This window comes from Lemur catta, chromosome 4, assembly GCF_020740605.2.
Source record: "Lemur catta isolate mLemCat1 chromosome 4, mLemCat1.pri, whole genome shotgun sequence".
Lineage (NCBI taxonomy): Eukaryota > Metazoa > Chordata > Mammalia > Primates > Lemuridae > Lemur > Lemur catta.
In genome coordinates this window covers 54,148,276-54,171,207 of record NC_059131.1, presented here as the reverse complement: position 1 = coordinate 54,171,207, position 22,932 = coordinate 54,148,276, and the positions used below count along the sequence as shown (strand labels likewise).

Below are 22,932 nucleotides of genomic sequence, written 5' to 3'. Positions count from 1 at the left end.
TCTGCCATTCTGGCCCTGTATGTGACACATTTGAATCTACCTGGCTCTGGAGGAGCAAACAACTCTTTCTGTGTGACTCACTTGCTTCCCTCATCTGCCCATAGGTTTGACTTCCGTCTTCCCCACCCTAACCAGGTAAAAATAAATTATTTTTTGTCTAGTGCCAAGCCTCCATTTCTCTGCAAAGGTTGACAGAGCATGACTGTTAGATAAATCACAGTCTGTGGACTCTTCAGTTCAATGTAATACATAGCTAGTGGGTCAAGCAATAAGCATGTGCCTGGACAGGGCACTGAGTGTCTGGGTGTCAGCGACAAGGAGAAGGGCTTTTTGCCTTTAACTTATTACCTTAATATCAGATGTCAAATTTTCCAAAGTGCTTTCATATTATTTTATATAACCTACAAACAATTTTAGTAGATAGATATATGAGAGCAACTGTGACAATAAATAGCACTAAGTGCTTACTATGTGGTAGACGTTGTTTTAAACCTTATTCTGTGTATTCATTCAGTGGCTCTCATATTTTATTTAAAAGCAAACCACTGTAAGAAATAGATTTTACATCATGACCAAGACATATACACACACACATGCATAACAGAAAAAGTTTTGCAAAATGGTACTTGTCCTTACTACATGCAATGTACTTGGGTAATTTCTATTCTCTTCTTTATACAGTAAAAAAGGGCACATTATAACTAAAGTGATTAAAAACCCATATGTAGGTTGTGACCACTTAAACACATTTAATCCTTACAAAACCTCCTGAAATGAGTGGCGATATTATTTCAATTTTACAGAAGTACAGATTGGTGAAGGAATTTGTCCAAGGTCACATAGCTATTAAGCGGTAAAGTAAGGATTTGAATTTAGGCAATGTGAATCTAGAGACTACATACTTAATCACTAAGATGGATGTAGAGTCTGCAGAGGGCCTTGTCTTATAGGGAGACAGAATAGATTAGGGAATTACAAATATTAGTAAGTCTAAAAAACTCATGTGACAACAAAAGGACTAAATTGCATATAATCAAGGAGTGTCCTGATTTAAAACAGTCTCATCCTCTAAATCTGTAACTTGTCTTCTTTAAAGAAAATTTTATCCATCAAGTTGTTCTTCCCAAGACTGTCTAATTTAAGTCTTTTCTGTCTGAAATATTTCCTTAATTTCCTCCCATCTGAGTATTTCTAGGACTCAGTGCATCTCCTCAGTGAAGCCTTCCCTTTTCCAGCTCCCCCAGCCCTCAGCTTCCCTCCTGCTTCTAGAGTCCTACAGCCCTTCCCTTCAGTAGTCCACATTTGACTGTTGAGTAAATTGCAATGTGTTTTTGTGTTGTTGTGTTATATAGATAGGCCCCAGGTTACCTTGGGTGATGCTGTGATCTGGCAGAGGTCACTGGACTTTGGACTTTGAGGCTGTGGGCCCTAGCCCCAGCTCTGCCACTGACTAGCTGGGAGACTTCTGCAACCCAGTATATATCTCTCTGGGTTTCAGTTTTCCTATCTGTAAAACCAGAGATTAAATGATCTCTAAGGCCATTTCAGTGATGATATTTGATGATCTTGGGAAAGAGTTATTTATCCCTGGGGAGGAGGTTTATGTAAATATTTTCTTCAGTTTTGGTAAATTTTCTACTCCTTCCTCAGACTTGTGTTATCTTGTGAATACCCGAATGAATTCCATACAACCCATTTTATAGATGAAGCCATTGAGATGTGGAGCAACTGACTGAATAGTCACTGCCCCACCCCTGGAGCCTCACACATGACTCTTCTCCTCCCACTCAGTGACCACAGGTTGATTAAGGGGTTTAATAAGGCAGAGAAGGTGAGTCAGGCTTAGACTCTGGAAATTGAACCACAGGATTTATGCTCTATTCAGAGGAATGATTTTTGCTTCCTCTTACATTAAGTTGGTATGTTACGTAAAACCTTTCAAAGTGATTTCACATTACTTGTTTAATTGTGACAGACAACTTTGCCAGTAAGGTTATTATTTTGCTCATTTTACAGAAGAGCCATCTTTGGATCAGAGGAGCAAAGTGACTTACCCAAGGTTGCACAGCTTGTTAGGGCCTGTGCTGGGCCTCTTGACTCCTGGTTGTGGATTTTTCCTTTTCTTGGCTTCTGATGCTTGTGACATGGACTTTGATGTGTAAGATAACTTTACCATAAACTCAAAAAGCTTTCCAGCCAGTCTTTATTTTTCTGTCCTAAAACATCCAATACATTTACCTTAGGCTCTTGACTCTTTCAGTAAACTGAATCTCTTCTCTCTTGTTCTCAGGTTTACATTTGTGGGTTTTGGAAGGAGTGGGGTTGATTCCTCAACAAGACTCTCTTAAGTTCCCTGCGGACAAAGACCAGATTTTTCTCTGATTTGCTTAGTTCATCAAGTATACTACAGCTATTTAAATTTGCTCTGCCAGTATGCAGCATTTTTTCAAAAACATGGTTTCTTTTTCTTTTCTCCTTTAGATTTATCTTTCTGTTTCTCTTTTATTTAAAATAATAGTAAGTTGAGGGGGCTTTGCCCCTATTGCTTTCTAGGTTACTACAGCCTAGAGACGTGTCTTACCCACTTTGTAGATAGTAACAATTTGACTTCATGTGCTGATGACCCTACACTGCTGTTACGAGATCACTTCTCGGTTCCCTGAAAAACGTAAGAAATATGTTGGTGTAGTTTGCAGAAGTGACCAGGAGATAGAGCAACATCCTTGGCTTTAAGTTCACCCAATTGGGCAAAGCCATTCCCATGGATTCCCCGTGGTACCTCTGCCTGAAATAAGCTGTGAGGAAGGGAGTACAGAGAAAAGTTAATGGAAAGAATGAGAACAGAATGCAAATACAAAGTATAGAAAGCAAGGAAGGGAAAGAAGGGCAGGAAGAGGAAAGAAATAAGAGAATAGGCTAGAGAGAAGAGGAAAATACAGGATCAGTGGAACGGAGGTGAAGAGAACAATCCAGAGGTCCAGTAGCCCCTCTTGTGGTGTGAAAAGCATAGCTGCTGTGCTGTACCAAGGAAGGGTGACTGGTGTGATAACTCCTCCTGAGCTGATCTTGGGGAGCGTGCACTTCCCTGTTTTATCCTCTATTTTCAATGTTTTGTGGGAGAAATTTCTTTGTTTCTGTTATCAGGTGAGTATGTGATCATATGCCAATACTTTTAATATTAGCCTCATTCAGTTGGTTTATCAAGTAAGATGTGCTACAAAAATCACAGAAGATTTTGAGGTCAGATTCATTTTATTCGCTTATTCATTCAACAAATGATTGATTGCAATTGTATGTCCCAGACACTAAGGATACAAAAATGAGATCCTATCCTTGCCCTCAAGATGTTTACTAGTCTGGAGAGGGAGACAAACAAGTGACACAGTACAGTGTGTTAAACATTAGGATATGAGTTAATAGAAAGTGCTAGGAGAGCACAGAGGTGGGGCCCTCGATTCAGCCTTAGAGGGGATCCAGGAAGGCTGTCTAGATAAATTGACATCCAGTCTGAGTCACAAATTAGCAGAGTGCAAGGTAGAGAGCAGGGAAAGGTGTTCCAGGCGAAGGGAGCAAAGGCCCAAAGGCAGAGAGAGCATAGTCCATTCAGAGGTCGTAGCCATTTCAGGAATATACAAAGGATGTTGGCATTATCCAATTTTTGGTGATTATTATTCTACTGCTTAACGAGTGTGGATTATTGAAATTTGACTATGCTTACTGGAGCACAAAACGTTAAAGGCCTTGTTTTATAGCAGTTATTCTCTTTTAAGATGAAGACATCAGAAAATGCGCTTTCTGTCTAGAGATTCTAAGAAGAAAATTAAGCCCAACCTTTGAATTAGCAAATGATTATTATGGTAAACCTCTGTCCGATAAAAGAAAGAAGGGAAATACCCTTTTGTCATCCAGCAGTTTGTTTGTTTGTTTGTTTAAATAGAGATGGGGTCTCACACTGTCACCAGGCTAGAGTGCAGTAGCACAGTCACAGCTCACTGCAACCTCAAACTCCTGGGCTCAGGTAATCCTCCCACCTCAGCCTCCTGAGTGAGTAACTGGTACTACAGGTGTGTGTCGCCATACCTGGCTAATTTTTCTTATTTTGTAGAGATAAGGTCTTGCTATGTTGTCCAGGCTGCTTTTGAACTCCTGGCCTCAAGTGATCCACAGCCTCCCAAAGTGCTGGGATTACAGGTGTGAGCCATTGTGCTCAGTCTCATCCAGCTTTTGTGTTCTGCTTTGATTTTGAGGAGGGGTGTGTGTGGAAATTTAGGGTCTTTGTTAAGCTGGTTAGGATGTTTGAATTAGGGAGGAGGGAAAGGAGTTCAAGAATGATTGCTAAAAATTATCTGTTGAATACACTGTACACTATTTGGGTGATGGGTACGCTAAAAGGCCAGACTTCACCACTCTACAGTTTGTCCGTGTAACTAAAAACCACTTATGTTCTTAAATCTATTGAAATAAAAAAGAATGATTGCTACTTTATGGCAAAACAAAAGAAATACATTTAAATAACTCATTTCTATGATCCCATCTACTGAGCACAAGCAAGACTTAGTCAAGGACTTTGTTTCAGAGAGACAGTTACTTCAACCAGGCAAAGCATTTGTTCAGCATTGTTCACTGTGTAAAATTTGGGTCCAGATTAAGAGCATTGATTTCTATTTTTTGTATTTTTGAGACATGGATAGAGCTGCATTAAACAGAAACCTTATGTGTGTTCATTGGACAATACTGGGATTTTACCTGGATTAAAAGAGAAAGAAAATGATGTGTGTGGAATAGGAAAGAACAGGCTTAGAAAATAGCATATAGGGCTGGGCGTGGTGGCTCACGCCTGTAATCCTAGCACTCTGGGAGCCGAGGTGGGTGGATCGTTTGAGCTCAGGAGTTCGAGACCAGCCTGAGCAAAAGTGAGACCCCGTCTCTACTAAAAAAATAGAAATTATATGGACGACTAAAAATACATATAGAAAAAATTAGCTGGGCATGGTGGTGCATTCCTGTAGTCCCAGCTACTTGGGAGGCTGAGGCAGGAGGATCGCTTGAGCCCAGGAGTTTGAGGTTCCTGGGAGCTAGGCTGACACCATGGCACTCTAGCCTGGGCAACAGAGTGAGACTCTATCTCAACAAAAAAAGAAAAAAAGAAAAAGAAAATAGCATATAGATTCAGTGGTCATTTCTCACCTGTCGTCATTCTTGACCTCTCAGTAGCATTTGATGCTCTCTCCTTGCACACTAGCTTCTGTTGGCTTCCAGGATGCCACTCCCTTGGTTCTCTTATGTCACTAGTCCCTCCTCCTCAACTCCTCCCGCCCCCATTCCCGTTTGTCTGCTCAGCATCCAATGAAAGAGTACTTGGAGCAGTCCTTGGATCTCTTCTCTGTCTACACTCATTTCTTTTCTTTTCTTTTTTTTTTTTGAGATAGAGTCTCTCTTTGTTGCCCGGGCTAGAGTGTGTGCCGTGGTGTCAGCCTAGCTCACAGCAACCTCAAATTCCTGGGCCCAAGCGATCCCACTGCCTCAGCCTCCCTAGTAGCTGGGACTACAGGCATGCGCCACCATGCCCGGCTAATTTCTCCATATATACCTTTAGTTGTCCAGACAATCTTTATTTCTATCTTTTTAGTAGAGATGGGGTCTCGCTCAGGCTGGTCTCGAACTCCCGACCTCGAGCGATCCCCCCGCCTTGGCCTCCCAGAGGGCTAGGATTACAGGCGTGAGCCACTGTGCCCAGCCTATACTCATTTCCTAGGTGCTCTCTTTCAAGACTTTAAGTACCATATATACCCTGACAATTCTCAAGTTTATATTACTAGTTTGAATGTCTTCCCTTGAACCCAAGACTTTTTTTTTTTTTGGAGACAGAGTTTTGCTCCGTTGCCCAGGCTGAAGTGCACTGGTGTGATTATAGCTCATTGCAGCCTCAAACTCTTGGACTTAAGTGATCCTCTTGCCTCAGTCTCCCAAGTAGCTGGGACTACAGGCGTGCACCACCATGCTTGGCTGATTTTTTATTTTATTTTATTTTAATTTTTTTTTATTTTGAGACAGTCTTGCTCTGTTGCCCGGGCTAGAGTGCTGTGGTGTCAGCCTGGCTCACAGCAACCTTAAATTCCTGGGCTCAAGCGATCCTCCTGCCTCAGCCTCCCAAGTCGCTGGGACTATAGGCATGTGCCACCATGCCTGGCTAATTTTTTCTATTTTTAGTAGAGGTGGGGTCTTGCTGTTTTTCAGACTGGTCTCGAACTCCTGAGCTGAAGCAATTCTCCTGCCTCGGCCTCCCAGAGTGCTAGGATTACAGCTGTGAGCCACTGTGCCCAGTCTCATTTTTTTTTTTTTTTTAATTTTTTGTAGAGACAGATTCTGGCCATGTTGCCCAGGCTGGTCTCAAACTCCTTGTCTCAAATGATCCTTGTACCTCAGCCATCCAAAGTGCTGGAATTATAGATATGAGCCATTGCCCCTGGCCATGAACTCAGGACTCTCATATCCAACTGTCTACTGTCTGCCTCCACTTGGGTGTCTAATAGCTTCCTTTTTTTCTTTTTTTTTAAATTTTAGAGACAGGGTCTTGCTCTGTTGCCCCGGCTGAAGTGTGGTAGTGCAGTCATAGCTTACTGTGACTTCGAGCTCCTGGGCTCAAGAGATCCTACTGCCTCAGCTTTCCCGAGTAGCTGGGACTATGGGCACGTACCTCCATGCCTAGCTAATTTTTTAAATTTTGTAGAGACGAGGTCTCGCAATGTTGCCTGGGATGATCTTGAACTCCTGGCCTGAAGTGATCCTCCTGCCTCAGCCTGCCAAAGTGCTGGGATTATAGGAATGAGCCACTGTATCCAGCCAGCTTCTTGAACTTTATTAAAAAAATATAACTCTAGAACTTTTCCTCTCAAACCTCCATCTCTGGAAGTTCCTCTCCATCTCAGTTTTAGTTGTATAGAGTATGTAGTGGAGTCTCCCTTGATTCGGTTCTTTTACTCTCCTCATTTAATCCACTTGCAGGTCCTGTCTGCTTCATCTTAAAATACATCCAGTATTTGAACACTTCCTACCACCTGCTCTGCTGCTGTAGGAATATTAGCCTTCTAAATGGTCTTCCTCCTTTTGCTCTTGGTTCCCTCAAGTCTAATTTTAACGGTGGCCACAATAATCTTTTTAAGCGTATATGTCAGATCATGCCACTGCTGTGCTGAAAACTGTCTACTGGGTGCCAGATTAAAATCCCACTGAGATTAACAACTAGCATCCTTACTATGGTCTATAAGGCAGCACCACCCTCTCCTGGCTGCTCTGACTTCATCTCCTACCACTTCCCCTTGTGCTCTAGCCACACTGGTCTCCTTGCACTTGCTCCAACATGCCAGGTCTTGGGGCCTTTGTAGTTGTTTTTTTTGCCTAGAACACTGTTTTTCCAGATATCAGTGTGGCCTTTTCCCTTAACCTCTCTCAGGTTTCTGCTCAACTGTCACCTAGTCAGTGAAGTATTCCTTGACCATCCCGTTTAAAGTAAAAAGTATCTCTCCGCCCTCTGCCTTACCTGTCCCCCTTCCCTGCTTTATTTTTCTCCATAGCACTTACTGGTATTTGACATAGTATTTATTTATTCATTCATTTATTGATTATTTAACAAGTACTTATTGAGTGCCAAGCTACTATGTGCCAGGAGCTGTTCTAGGGACTTTCTGTCATAGTTTTTTGGGTGTCACCCTCCATTAGAATATAAATTTCATGATGCTTTATATGAAACATAAAATGTTTTACTCTTTGCTATATTCTGCCATCCTAGAACAGTGCCTAGAACATAGGAGTTGAATGAATAAATTTACTCAATTTTTAAACAAAAATATATTGAAAAAATAGAGGGTTGTGTACCACATAAGCAGGAGAAGATGTACATGAATAAGACCTTGTTCCTGCCATCAAGTTGCTAAGAGTTTATAAAATGCTTATTTTGACCGGAGCAGTACTTTGTTCTCCAGCAGGATAAAGTGTTGCATCATTCTGGAATTGGGGAGGTGAGGACTGGTGTGCGGGAGTGTAGCTATCATCAGAGATGAAGTCCTGCTTTGTCAGGCTTATCAATAATTTGCACTCTTTCTGGGAGGGCAGGATTGATGATAGCTCACTGCATTACTGGCTTTTTAGTTCACAGTTCCTGTTTGGTCTTCCCTTGTTAGAGCAGTTATGGCCTTTTCAAGAGTTTCTTAAAAATCCCGTTATCAGTCTTGGTTCTTTTTAGGTACCTATTAGGTACTTCTAACAAAGACACCTCCTCCCAGGATAAGTGAGTGAAAGAGTTTACCAACTTTACCTTCCTCTGTCAAAGTTCTTTTCTGGTAACCCACTTATTAGCTATGTGATCTTGAACCTCTCTGACCTGTTTCTGTACCTTTCAAATGACAAATGACATGATCTTCTTGTGAGGATTGAATGACTAATATAGCAGTTTTGAAAACAGGAGAGTGGAATGGGGAAGGGAAGTAGAGGACTGACAGTTTTTTTTTTTTTAGTAAATACTGTGTATCTTTGCTTTATTTTGAAAAACAAATTTTTGTGAGTATTTTTTTCTAATGAGAGTATTCAAGATTTTATTTTTTAAAAACAAAGACTTCAGTATATTGTTTTTGTAGAGAAACAGGTTTCTAATAAATATTTCCCTGTCTTTCTACCCAGGTACTTATCCCTGTATTACATGAGGAAAATGAAATACTAGAACCCTACCCCATGCTACTCAGTGAGCTGGTAGTGAGGTAAGAAAACAACCCTTTCCCTTAAGAAGAAATTGAAATTTCTTTCTGGGATTGATGATGATGATAACAGCAATAAAAGTAATGGCTAATTTTGATAAGCCAGGCACTGTGCTAAGCACTTCTTGTGGATCATCATCTTTCAACAGCTGTGGCCATCGGCACTGTGAGAAGCAGAGCAGTGTAGGAGTAAGGAGCATAGACTCTGGGATCAGACCTCCTGCACTGACATCTCAGCTTTGCCAGTAACTGACTGTGTGGCCTTAAGAAAACTGCCTCATTTTCCTCATCTGTGCAGATGGTCTTTGACTTAAAATGATTCAACTTACAAGTTTTTGACTCTACAATGGCACAAAAGCAATATGCATTAATTAGAAACAATGCTTCAAATTCTGAATTTTGATCTTTTGTTGGGCTAGCGACATGTGGTATGATACTCTCATGATGCTGGGCAGTGTGATCATGAGGATAAATAGCTGATACTGTATTCTGCAGTTTACTGTATGTAATAAATTACATCAGATATTCAATACTTTATTATAAAATATGCTTTATATTAGATGATTTTGCCCAACTACAGGCTAAAGTTAGTGTTCTAAGCATGTTTAAGGTAGGCTAGGCTAAGCTATGATGTTTAATAGGTATAGTAAATGCATTTTTGTTTTTTTTTGAGTTAGGGTCTCACTCTGTTTCCTGGGCTAGAGTGCAGTGGCATGATCATAGCTCACTGCAACCTCAGACTCCTGGGTTCAAGCAATCCTCCTGTCTCAGCCTCCTGAGTAGCTGGGACTACAGGCACTCGCCACCACGCCTGGCTGATTTTTTTCTATTTTTGTTAGAGATGGGGCCTTACTCTTGCTCAGGCTGGTCTCAAACTCCTGATCTCAAGTGATCCTCTTACCGTTGCTTCCCAGAGTGCTAGGATTACAGGCGTTGGCCACCTCGCCCGGCCAGTAAATGCATTTTTGATTTAAAGTTTTTTAAACTTACAATGGGTTTATCAGTATGTCACATCATTGTAAGTTGAGGAACATCTGTATCTGTAAAATGAGTTTGATGATAGTACTTGCTTCCTAAGGATGTTGTGGTAATTAAACGACATAAGCCATGTAAAGTGTTTAGCATAGTGCTTGGCACATAGAAAGTGCTTACCAAATGTCAGCTGTTATCATAATTAAAATAGTTGTTATCCTCATTTAGTAGATGGAGAAACAAAGGCTTAGAGAGAGGTAAAGTAATTCACCTAAGTCACACAGCATATAAATGATGGAACCAGTTTGCACGCAGTTAAACTCCAGAGTTTTTGCTCTTAATTATTAAACTGCATCCCTTTAGTAGGTTGAGAGGCAGAGACAAAAACTGCATGTTGTTGAACTTGAGTTGAGTGTAGGTATAAAGGTCAGGCTTGGGTTTTGACCCGTCTAAGCTTCACTGTGATCTTAAGCATCTTATCACCATAGTGTGCTTTGAGTATTCTCTGAGTTGATTCTTCCCTAGATCCAAAGAAATGGGTGATAGGTTAGTTATGTTCTCCTGCTGAGGGATTGGGTGCTCCCTGGGCCAGGAAATGGAGCTAAAAAAACATGTGTCTCAGTGCTCTTTGGACCTGAAGTAGGAGCTTGTCCTGTCTTTCTTGTTATTATGCTCATCTCTCTTCTTAATATGACTGGTAATGGTGAGAAGCAAAGCAATATACACACTGAAGACTTTCTACGTGCTGTGTACTTCACATGGATTATCTCATTTAATCCTTAAAATAACCTTATAAGTAGTCACTCTTATCCCTATTTTAGAGAGTCAAAGAGAGGTTAGGAAACTTGCCTGAAATCAGTTAATAAGTGGTAGAGTTGGGATTTGAATAGATCTGGCTCCAGAGTCCATGCTCTTAACCTCTGCACCCTACTGCTGTAGTCTTCTCTTACCTGTGTAAAGTAGGTAGTATGGACTGTATGATTTAAGAGGTGGAAGGGCCAGTTCTGTTTTTCTCATCTAGAAAATGGAAAGATTTTGACCACTGGACTAGGAATAAGAAGGCCTATGATCTTGTCTTGACCCAGTCACCAGCTTGCCATATCTAGGACTTCACTTTTCTTAGCCTTATTGTCCTCATTCATTAAACAAAAGGGTTGCTCTAGGTGGTTTCTGAGGTCCCTTTGAATGCTGATGTTCTGGTAAGTAAAAAGAGTAACACTCCTGCTCAGCTCCTAGAGTTTGGGGCAGTGGTATTTGTGAGATCTTAGGGAGTCTGTCTTATGCAAGGAAGATGCGAGATTCTAGGGGAAGGGATGAGCTGCCTCCTTGAAGTAGGTAGGTCTGGGCTCTTTTTTGAGGCTAGTTTCTAAGGGAACTCAGCCGCTGGCCAGCAGCAGCCAGGAATGCTGTGACTGAGGCTTGGTACAGATAACTAAAATAAGCAGTACATTTAGGTTTCATTTCCTGCTCCCCCCTTTTCCTTTCTCTTTCCTTTTCAAGCTACTAGTTTTTTGTTTTTTTTTTTGAGATAGAGTCTCGCTCTATTGCCCAGGCTAGAGTGCCGTGGCGTCACCCTAGCTCACAGCAATCTCAAACTCTTGGGCTCAAGCAATCCTCCTGCCTCAGCCTCCCGAGTAGCTGGGACTACTGGCATGTGCCACCATGCCCAGCTAATTTTTTCTGTATATATTTTTAGTTGTCCGGTTAATTTCTTTCTATATTTTTAGTAGAGACGGGGTCGCGCTCTTGCTCAGGCTGGTCTCAAACTCCTGAGCTCAAGAAATTCTCCTGCCTTGGCCTCCCAGAGTGCTAGAATTACAGGTGTGAGCCACCGTGCCTGGCCAAGCTGCTATGTTTGAATGCTTTCATGCATCACACATTGTTTTAAGTGCTTAACAAAGTATCATATTATTTAATCTTCATAGTAATCTCATGAAATAGGTACTAGAATCACTCTACATTACAGATAATAAAACTGAGGCAAATAGTTACATAATTTGTCCACGTTTACTCAAGTAGAAAGTAGTATCAAACCTATACTTTTAGCCATGAGTTTTAATTGCCTAGTTGGATTTTAAAAAAAATAAGCAGAAGGAGGACCCTAGTTATTTTTTAATGTTTTTTTGTTTGTTTTTTACTCTTGTTTTATTTAAAATAATAGACTCTTGGAGCTGGAAAGAGCCTTTGAGATAATTTAATACAATCTCCTTATCTCCAGTCTGCCATCCAATTACAGGAATGCTTTCTATTGTCCCCTTGACAGATGATCATACAAGTTCTCTTTGAATACCTCCATTGATGAAGGAGCTCATCACTTCTTGAGGACATTATTATATTGTTGACTAGCTCTCATTGGTAGAAAATTATTTCTTGTTTTAAATTGAAATCTAATTGAGACTTATTATTAATTTTAGGTCAGTCCGTAGAACCATACTACGTAAGTATAATCCATATTCCACATGCCAGCCTTACAAACCTTTGAAGACAGTCTTCCTCTTTATAAGGCATATTTCCTGTCGTTCATAGCATCTACACTTGCTGTCAATTCAGATAAGTCTGTGCAAAAGCAACCTCTACCTTGCGCTATTTTGCAAATACAGCCTAACAAATCTGTGCTTCACTTGTGATTGTTTAGGCACAAAGTGAATGGACTTCCCCACATCATTGGAGAGTGAATGATGGTGGGCTAAATCTTTATAATTGCATATGAGTCTGGAGAGTTTGTAGTCTCTTACTTTTAAAATCTTTAGGAGGTCAGGCTGCTGCCCTGCACACTCCATCAGAGCTCACAAAATGGCTGGAAGTTTATCCGGGCACTTGACAAACTGTATTTACTTCATCAGGCCACTAGGTGGTGAACAACTCACAAACCCAGCCTGCCAGGCACTGCTGTGTACAGGACAGTTTCTGTTTGTACTTAGAAAGGCTATCAGAAGTCATCCGGTCCAACCTCATTGAAAGGTTTTTTGTGGGGAGGTAAATGTTTCTTGTATACTTTGTCTTTCCTGGCTTTGTTTTAATTTTAAATATTAATTGGCCAGGACATTTCTTTGAGTGATTTTAATAGGATGGGAGCATGGGTGGTACTTTCAAAGTCTTTATATGTCCAATTTCTTTCCTTTTTCTTTTTTTGAGACAGGGTCTCATTCTGTCACCTAGGTTGAAGTGCAATGGCAAACTCATAGCTTACTGCAGCCTTGAACTTCTGGATTCAAGTGATCCTCCTGCCTCAGCCTCCTAAGTAGCTGGGACTACAGGGATGGGCCACCATGCTTGTCTAATTTTTAAATTTTTTGTAGAGATGGGGGTTCTCACTGTGTTGCCCAGGCTGATCTCAAACTCGTGGCCTCAAGCAATCCTCCCACCTTGGCCTCCCAGAGTCCTGGGATTACAGGTGTGAGCCACTACCTTTGGCTGTATATGTCCAATTTCTTTTAATCTTCACGTTTGAATGATGTCTTGGTTGAGTTTAGGATTCTTGAATACCAGTCCTTGTCTCTACAAAGTGTATAGCAGCTTTCTATTGTTTTGAATTTCTGGTGATACAGATGAGAAGTCCAATGCCAATAGGATTCTTTTTTCTTTGTAAGTAATAACCTGTTCTTTCTCGCTCTCTCTCTCTCTTTTTTTTTTGAGACAGAGTCTTACTCTGTTGCCCAGGCGGGTGCCATGGTGTCAGCCTAGCTCACAGCAACCTCAAACTCCTGGGCTCAAGCAATCCTTCCTGCCTCAGCCTCCCAAGTAGCTGGGACTACAGGTGCGTACCACCATGCCTGGCTAATTTTTTTCTATTTTTAGTAGAGATGGGGTCTTGCTGTTTTTCAGGCTGGTCTCGAACTCCTGAGCTCAAGAGATTTTCCTGCCTTGGCCTCCCAGATTGCTAGGATTACAGGTGTGAGCCACTGCACCCGGCCTAACCTGTTCTCTCTTTCTGAAAGTTTGTGAATTTTGTGTTTATGCTTAGAGTTTCACTGTGGTATGCTAAGGTGTGTGTCTTTTAAAAATAACCCTGTTTGGCACTTGATGAGCCTTTTATACTTAAAAACTTAAGTCTTTCCTCATACTTCTCAATAAAGTTCACAGAAAAAAATTTATATAAAAGAAAGAAAACTTAAGTCTTTTTTCAGGTCAAGGAAGTTTTATTGCTTCTCTTCCTTCTGTTTCCAAGATTAGGAAACTGAAACTAAGTCAGAAAGGTGAAGTGACTTGCCCAAGGTCATATAGCTAGTTACAAATGAACCTGAAGCAAATAACCTGACTCCTTTGATGAATTAGACATTTATTGTGTTGAATATTGCTCCAGTGAGAGGGCCATTGTGAATAACTTAGAAATTTTTTAATGAGACAGGAAGTTCGCCAAGGGTTCATGGGGAAATAAAGGAAGATGTGATAAAATGCATCACGATTAAAATGTGGCCCGTGTGAACGACTGAAGACTTCACAAGTCTCCTGGTGTCCTAGTTATTGGAGCTACCCCAAAGCTCTAAAACTTAATACAACCAGGAAGTTGCTTAAGCACTTGGAGAATTAGGTTTTTAGTGTCAGGAATTGGATAAGTGTGGTCATGCCCTGCTGTAAATATTGGAAAATATATAAATGGCATTTGAAGGCTTGGAGACAGACACCATAAACCATGTCTTATCAGTGGTCTGGTTTCTGTTTTGAGTTCCGGCCTGGGACACTTTTTTGCTGGGAACCACCTGTTCCTGGCTCTGTTGATCTTTGGATTTCCCCAGCCCTTCAGTCCCTTTCGGTTTTGAAATGAAACCTACTCCAGAGGGCGAGGTCAGGTACTGAGAGGACTTTGACAGCTCACACCGTATTGTTTTTTTTTCCAGAGCCATCTGGTATGTGACTGCGTGAGGTGTGAGGCTCAGCAGGCTCTGATATGGACTAACTAATGGTGAATCAGCTGTTGGGTAAGGCCTGGAGAGTGTCATTTCTTTTGGGATAACCAGGAAAACACAACCAAATACATTGTGTTTCATCTACAGAAAGTTGAAAGTTAAGAGCACAGTCACCAGAGAGCTGCCCATGACCTCTCTGCCTTTGGTTTGCTGAAGAAGGAAAGGCTTTATTTCAGCCTCGTCTCTCCTCATTTGTAGGTCCTCCTGTCTATTCAAGCCTCTGGCCTCCTTCTGCTGCCTCAGCTTGTATACCTTTATATACTGTTCCTCTTGGAATTGCTGCTTTGGAAACTAACTCTTCTAGATACCCCTAAACACCTCCTTCCTCCAACCAGACTCTTCACAGAAGAGTCCTCTTCTTCCCTTTGCTGTAAACCTCGTTTCCACCAGATTATGGCACCTCGCTTGGAATCTTTACAAGTGGAACTAGCTTTTTCTTCAACTCACCCCATACCACTTCCTCCCTGACTTTGCGTGTCTTCCAGCCTCATTTCCCAGCACTCCAAGAGCTACTTTCAGACCTTCATATACTTTCAGATACTTTTTTGCCTTTAAGATGTCTGCTGGCCAGTAAGGCCACCTGATTGTTATCCTTGAGGCAGGCATCTGCATCCATTTCCCTTGTGTTGAAGACTTTCTCGTGTGTGATCTCCCCTCCTGTGGCCCAGGCTTGGGGATTGGTGGGCAGAGCTGGGCTTGGACCAAGGATTCAGGGCACAGTGTGGAATTAGGGGGCTTGGTGTTAGCATTGCAGATATGGGCAGGTGGGAAGCTGATAGATGTGAGCATCAAGGAGAGTAGGCGAGACAGAGAATTTAGTATCTGAAGCAAAAGATGTCCTTTGTAGGTTCTCTTCTGTGCCCATTCTTTTTTGAGAAATTATTATTTAATTTACAGAGAATATAGTAAATAATCTTTAAAAAAAATTAAAACACCATAAACAATAATTTGACTATTCCTGTTACCCCATTAGTGGTTTGGAATGTATCTTCCAGACTTTTTTCTGTGTGTTTACATACATATGTGTGAACCTCTCCCAAAATTTAAAGTGTTAATTTTGTGTTTTATTTTTTTATTTACGTAAATGATAACACATTTTATGTATCATTCTGGTATTTCCTTCTTTGATTCAATATGTGCCTTGACAATATCCGGTTTTAGTACATAAAGACATATCTCGTTGTTTTTGGATGCTGTATAGTATTTCATAGAAGAGATATGCTATATTTTATTTAGCTATTTTCCTATCAACAGACATTAAGATTTTTCCAGTTTTTTGTTTTTATAAATGATTCTTGTTGTGTTTTTAATGTTAGCATTCTGTTTCTCGGCCTTTTTTTTTCTCCCTGTTCTTTCCCTTGTAATCTCCTGGGTGATCTTGATATCTCTGATAGCTTCAGTTACCATCTACACGTGGATGGTGCCCAAATCTCTCTCCAGACCAGAATATCCAACTGCCCACGTGGACAACTCCGCTGGGTTGTCTTGCAGACACGGCAGAATGTAGCCACTTTTTCTCACTTGTTCCTTCTCTAGTGTCCTATCATACACATTATAAATACCATGCAGTGGCTAAAGCCCAAAACCTAGTAGTGACTAGCAAGCCTGTTCTTCCCTTCCCACATGTGACAACCAATCACTAGGACTTGTCCTCTCTACCTCCTCAATACTTCTTGAACCCAATCACTTTCCTTCTTTATTGCCACTACCCTGTGCCTTAGTTTTCTAATTTATAAAACAGAGTACTTGTGAGGATTAAGTGAATTAATACATGTAAAATGCTTAGAATAATAGATCAGCACCTACTAACTGCTGTATGAGTGTTAGTTGTTATCAGCATCATTGACCGCTCCCATCTCTGCCTCCAGTCTTGGTTTTATCCTCCCCTGCCTCCATTCCATTCTCAACACTGCAGCCAGAGTGCTCTTTATAAAGTGTAAGGATGATTGTGATGTCATTCCCTTGCCTAAAAATCGTCTGTGAAATTTCCATTGGCTTTTGCATGTGTTGTTACCTCCACCTAGAATGCTTTTCTCCTTAATTTTTTTTTTTTTAAGATACAAGGTCTCACTTTGTCACCCAGGCTGGAGTGCAGTGGCATAATCATAGTTCACTGCAGCCTTGACCTCCTGGCCTCAGCCTCCCGAGTAGCTACAAGTGTGTGCCACCATTCTCGGCTAATTTTTTTTTTTTTCTTTTTTAGAGACTGGGTCTTGCTATTTTGCCCAGGCCGGTCTCAAACTCCTGGCCTCAAGTGATCCTCTCACCTTGGCTTCCCAAAGTGCTGGGATTACAGGTGTGAGCCACTGTGCCTGGCTTCTCCTTGGTCTTTGGATGGCTGGCTTTTAAAAATTGAGATATGTGTTTTTACATGTTGCCTCCTGAGACAGGCCTTCTCCTGACCACCTAATGATTCTAAAGTGGCCACCCATATACTTTCTATCACATCACCTCATTTTAATTCTTTGCATAGCACTTAATGATTTCTAATATTTTTCTGGTTTGCATATTTGTTTATAGTCTTTTCCAATTAGAATGTAAATTTTCTGAGAACAGAGATATTATTTGTTTTATTCACTATTGTATTCTTGGCACCTAGGACAATGCCTGGCACATTATGGAAATTCAATAAATAATTAAGTGAACAATAAAACAGCTTCATATATCTTATGAGGCCTTTCTTGGCCTCTCTGACGTCATCTGTGTCAGTACACTCTGTACTTCACCTCCCCATCCACCAACTCATCCCATCTTTTTAGATATACTTTCTTGCTGCAGGGCCTTTGCATGTACTGTTCCCTGTGCCTAGAACACTCTTCCTCAAATGCCCTACCACTGCCTGGGTAGCTCCTGTTCATCCTTCAAGTTATAGCTTTCATGTAGCTTCACCTCACTAGCCTTCTTGATCTTACAACTCTGTATGCATTGCTATTAATTATTGTATATATTATAATTAGTTGTCTGTGTCCTTCACTAGACTGTGAAGGGCACAGCCTTCTGTAGGGCAAAAGCCTGTGTTGTACTCACTGTGAATTTCTACTTGTAGCTGACCAGCAGTGGCTAGAAGGATCCTTGAAAGTGGGGTAGTAGGAGAGGGGAATGCAGTGTCAGGGGTGGCACCTGAAGGCTAGGAAGGTATACTTTATGATGTCAGGATGAAGTCTAGACATTTGGCCCTTGGCTCATTGTCCTTCTTATTTCATCATCTTTGGTGATGCCAGGGTTTGCCTGGGATGAACCATCTAACATACTTGAGGTGAACCATGTAACGTGTGTCTCTGTTCAAGTCATAGTCACGAAACCAGGGTATGGGGCACTTGCCCCATGAATGGGACATGTGTACTGAGGATAAAGGTTGAGGATCTGGATAGGCAGATTGTTTAGTCCAGGTAGCTGAAGGCAGAAGAACTGATAGTTGAGTAGAATCTTAATCAAGGAAGGAAGCAAAAGGCCTGAGGAATAAGGTGAGGCAAGGCTGAAACAGGAAGCTGAATCATTAAGTCAGAAACCTAGAGAATTCAGATAGTGGGTGGAGTGTTAAGAAAGAACAGGGCAAGCAGTTCAGGATTAGGGTCATAAATAATCTTGGGGATTACTTAAATCATCTTTTAGCATTCTTACTTCTTTAGTTTGGAACCAGCTTTTGGATTATAGAAAGGATCAGGTAGTTTACATACAAGGGTTTGAGTGAGGTTGCATATTACTTTGTGTTTTTTGTGCTCTTTACTTTAAAAATAAATCCTCAGAAATCCTACCTTACCTTTCTCCCCCACCTCAGTTTCTGCTGCCAAGAGCCTACCTTCCATTCTTTTAAATAGATCGGGTTCAACTTGCTTATCTTTGAAACAAGTTTCATGTACAAAAGCTTGCAGCAGTCCTGGAGCTTCCTTCAGGTAGGGTGAAGGGAGTGAGCACCCCTTCAGGATACCTCCTCCCACTGACTCAGGTGTAGCAGCTGGCGTCAGCAGCCTCAGGAGTTTAGGACTCTGCTCAACCTGAATCTGTGAAATTTCTCTCTAAATTTTGGGGAGGGACATGAGAGCATAGATTATCGGGTGGGACTCTATCAGTGAATCATAGTTAAAAATAGTGGAAAACTGGCTAGACGTGCATGGATGGCAGGATCCGAGCGTGTGTAGGAGTGGGTATCAAGGTATCTGACCTGGTCCTTGAATTTATGGTAGGGTTAGGGGACACTGATGTGCCAGGTTGAATGTCTTGATGAGTAGTGTTAGTCATTAACCCTTAGTGGTGTTCTGTGTGTTTTTCTATATAGCCTGGAGCTCTTCTGCAGGCTGATGGGGAATCGTGAGGGTAGAAACAATACTTACCAAGGAGGGGTATGTTCTCTTTTGAAGGGTAGGTGGAATTACTGTGTGCATGGATCGGGCAGTCTATGGCCTAGTCATCTGGCCTGTGTGAGGCAAGACCTCTGCACTCCCCTCTTAGGGCTCTGCTGGGAAAACCAACCTGAAAGAGCTGGAGATTATGACCATTGTTAGTGATTTCCCTTAGTGCTCCTTATCTTTTGCTTGTTCTCTCTGCTGTCAAAACCCCATGCTCTGATGTCCTGCCTCTTGTTTTCCACTTTGAGACCTTCAAATTCCATAATCCACTCAGAGTTTTCTCTGTCTCTCTCTTTTTTTTGAGGCTTGAGGCTATGTTGCCTAGGCTGGAGCGCAGTGGCTATTCACAGGCATGATCATAGCATATGATAGCCTCTAACTCCTGGACTCAAATGATCCTTCTGCCTTAGCTTCCTGAGTAGCTGGGACTATAGGTGTATGCTACCACGCCCAGCTCAGACTTCTTTTTCTGGATTACGCACTCAGTGGCCAGCTTGACTCTTTCGCTCTACATAGTCCTCTAACTATTACATTGCCACCCAGCTTCAAGTTAAGTTTAACTCCATTAGCCCTGTTCCTAGAGCTTCGGTTCTGAAGCTTTAATGCATCAGAATTACCCATGGGGACAAGAGTGGGAGGCTGGATACTTGTTTAAAATGCAGATTCCTGGTCCCTATGCTTAATCTTCTGATTCAGTAGGTATGGGGTGGTGACCAGGAATCTGCAAGTTGTTCAGCCTTCCAGGTGATTCTGATACTAGTCATCATCTTCAGATGATATTTGGAGAAACTTTGACTTAAAGGACTCTGCCACCTCCCTACCCTTAAAGGGATGGAAAGGGATTTAAATTCTTTACTTGGAGCCTAACATCCTAGAAGCCTTGGTCTGTAGCCTATCATGCAGTGGGGACAGTGGATAACTGTCTCTATGCACTACTAGTACTGCATTTTCTTGTTGCCACAGTGGGAGCAGAGCCCAGATGAGGGAGGGCTTTATGACTCCCCCATGGAAGGTGAGTACCTTTAGGGCTAACAGGGGGCTTTGGCATTGGACTCAGAAAGCTGGCTTAGAATATAGACTGGAGAACTGCTAACCACACTTCAGGTCTGTCTCTGGAGTTCTTCTCGTCTCTGTGTATATTGACCCTAACTGAGTGTAGGCCTTCCCCATCTGGTCTCCAAGCTGTCCTTACTCCCTATTGTGGCCATTTTGCACACTGCTTCCACTTATCCTCCTATAAAACAACCCGTTCTTATCTTTTTCCTCTTGAAATCTAATGTTGCGTTCCTATTACATACATAATCAAGCCCAAATGTCTCAGCTTGGAATAAGCAGTCTTGTACAGTTTGGCCCAAATTGTGGCCTGCAGGGCCCTACAATGTCTGGTCCTTGCCTGTTTCTCATTTCTCATTCCAGGCCCCTCTCCTCCTTCTCTACTGCAGGCACCCTCATCTGTTCATAGTTCCTTGACCTCTTCTCCAGCTATCTCTGGCCTCAGGGCCTTTGCAGTGCCTCTGCCTGGAATATGCTTTACCAAGCTCTTCACCTTGTTAACTATCCCTTGCCTTTAAATGTCAGTTAAGCAATTATCTTCTTCCTCTTAGAGGGCTTTTCTCACTGCTTTATATGAAGAAACTGTGTTAGCACCCCATTTGCTTCCAGTAGACCACTTACTGCTGTTCACCTGTTTGTCTTTCTCTCCTGGTGGATTCTAAGCTCCATGAGGGCGAGGACTTTCTTGTTCATGGTTGTATCTTCAATGCCTGGTGTGTAGAGGCACTCAGTCACTACTTCTTGACTAATCCACATTTTTATCTTCTTGTTAGTATCTGTATTGCTGCATTGTGGCTCTGTACAGCTCTTGCATGTGGTTTTGCCTCTCCTAGAAACACCCTTTCTCTTGTCAACGTCTCAGATTCATTCTTGTCCTTTACTGCTTCTCTAAACATTTCTTTTGACTTCCCAAGACAGTGCTGGTTCAACAGAGACAACACTTTGTTCCTCTCAAATGGGCCTTTCACACTGTGTAGTGATTTTACCTGTGTACGAGATAAATGGTACTTCCTCTGTTTCACAGTGAAGAACTGAGGTTCTGAGAGACTGATTAACTTGGAAATGGCAGAACCGATATTTGAACGCTGACGTGTCTGAGGAGCCCTCAGTCTACCTCACTGTGATCTCTCTAAAAAACCAAATTAGCAGGCCCAGAGAAACTGAGGTGAAAGGTGCTTTTTTATTAGTTAGGTAATAAAACTATTGTTTTTTAAAAAATTTCCTCCAAGTTAAACACAGTGAAATGAATACTGTTGATAAGCCATTAATAAGGATGACTGAGTAAAGGGTGATGATGGTGTATAGGGATGATGTGTATTTCACATATTTCCTTGATGACACCCTTCTTGACTCCTTGTGACACTGACAAAGCCAACATACAATCTAGTAGCAGTCAACTGAGGTAAAACATTATTAAATTCAAACTAAAGAAAATATCAATTCATTGTTTCTTGGAGAACATATAAAGAATGAAGTCTAAACATTTTTGTTGAGGGAAAAAATGCAAAATTGCTGTGCAAAGCCTTTACATCTTGCTATATATTGATAAGGGACTATTTGAATAATAGTGGATATTATAGTCGATATTATAGAATTATAGTGGATATTGCAATATTACATAGCTATTAAAAAGAATGATGCAGATACACACAGTCAATCTCCAAGAACTATCATTAAGAGAAACTAAAAAATGGTGCAGAATAGTGTTTATGGTTAGTGTGCTGGTATTAGCATTTGAATGAAAAAAGAAGGGGGACTCTATATACTTGTTATTTACCCAGACTGTCTCTGAAAGTTTGTTTTTCTTAATGTTCTTCTGTGTTGCTGATTTTTTTTAAAACCCATATGGACATTACTTTTTAAAAAAAAATTGTGGTGAAAAACATATAACATTTACTATCTTAACTTCTTTTTTTTTTTGAGACAGTCTCACTCTGCTGCCCTAGGTAGAGTGCAGTGGCATCATCATAGCTCACTGTAACCTCAAACTCCTGGTCTCAAGTGATCTTTCTGTCTCAGCCTCATGAGTAGCTGGGACTATAGTCGAGTGCCACAATGCCCAGCTAAGTTTTTTCTATTTTTAGTATAGACAGGGTCTTGTTCTTGCTCAGGCTGGTCTTGAACTCCTGAGTTAAGCAATCCTCTTACCTTGGCTTCCCAGAGTACTAGGATTATAGGTGTGAGCCACTGTACCTGCCTCATTTTAACCATTTTAAGTCTATAGTTTAGTACTCTTAGGTATATTCACATTTTTGTGCAACAAATCTCTAAAACTTTTTCATCTTGCAGAACTGAAACTTTATACCCATTACACAATTCTCCTTCCCCCACCCCTCAGCCTCCCTCTGGTAACTGCCATTCTGCTTTCTGTTTCTGTGAATTTGATTACTTTAGATATCTTATATAAGTGGAGTCATATAATGTATCTTTTGGTGATGGGCTTATTTCACTTAACATAATGTTCTTAAAATTTATCCATGTTGTAGCATGTGATAGGATTTCTTTCCTTTTTAAGGCAGGATAATATCCCATTTTATGTTATGTGCCATGATTTGTTTACCCATTTATCCCTTGATATATTGCTTTTTATAAATGTTTTCTTTAAAGTACTTTGCGTCACTCTGTAAATACGATCCTGGAAAGTTGGATGTAAACATTGTGTTTGTGCATGTATATATGTGTGCATATATGACAGCAGGGGCAGGGATTAAGGGGTGGTTAAATTATATCTTCATTAACTTTACAGCAAAGAGGAAACTCTTTTTTATCTTGTGAATGATCCCCAACTTTATTTCTTGGACTTTTGTATTGGAGATTTTTCTTGGAATGAAACACATCTCTGCACTGAGTGGAACAAAAAAGGGGGAGATTTGGTTGTGTTTAAAATTGAAGATACCTGTGTAG

The 22,932-nt window shown here is 41.2% G+C and overlaps 1 long non-coding RNA gene across 3 annotated transcripts in view; it reads left to right on the top strand.

The window, feature by feature from the left end:
* The window catches only part of LOC123637014, a 48,442-nt gene that overhangs the window by 1,591 nt on the left and 23,919 nt on the right, over positions 1 to 22,932 (top strand). For all 3 annotated transcript variants that reach the window (XR_006734733.1, XR_006734734.1, XR_006734732.1), the window contains 4 exons: positions 105 to 135; positions 8,677 to 8,753; positions 12,137 to 12,698; positions 14,561 to 14,641. This is a non-coding gene — a long non-coding RNA (uncharacterized LOC123637014). The remainder of the gene's footprint in view (positions 1 to 104; positions 136 to 8,676; positions 8,754 to 12,136; positions 12,699 to 14,560; positions 14,642 to 22,932) is intronic.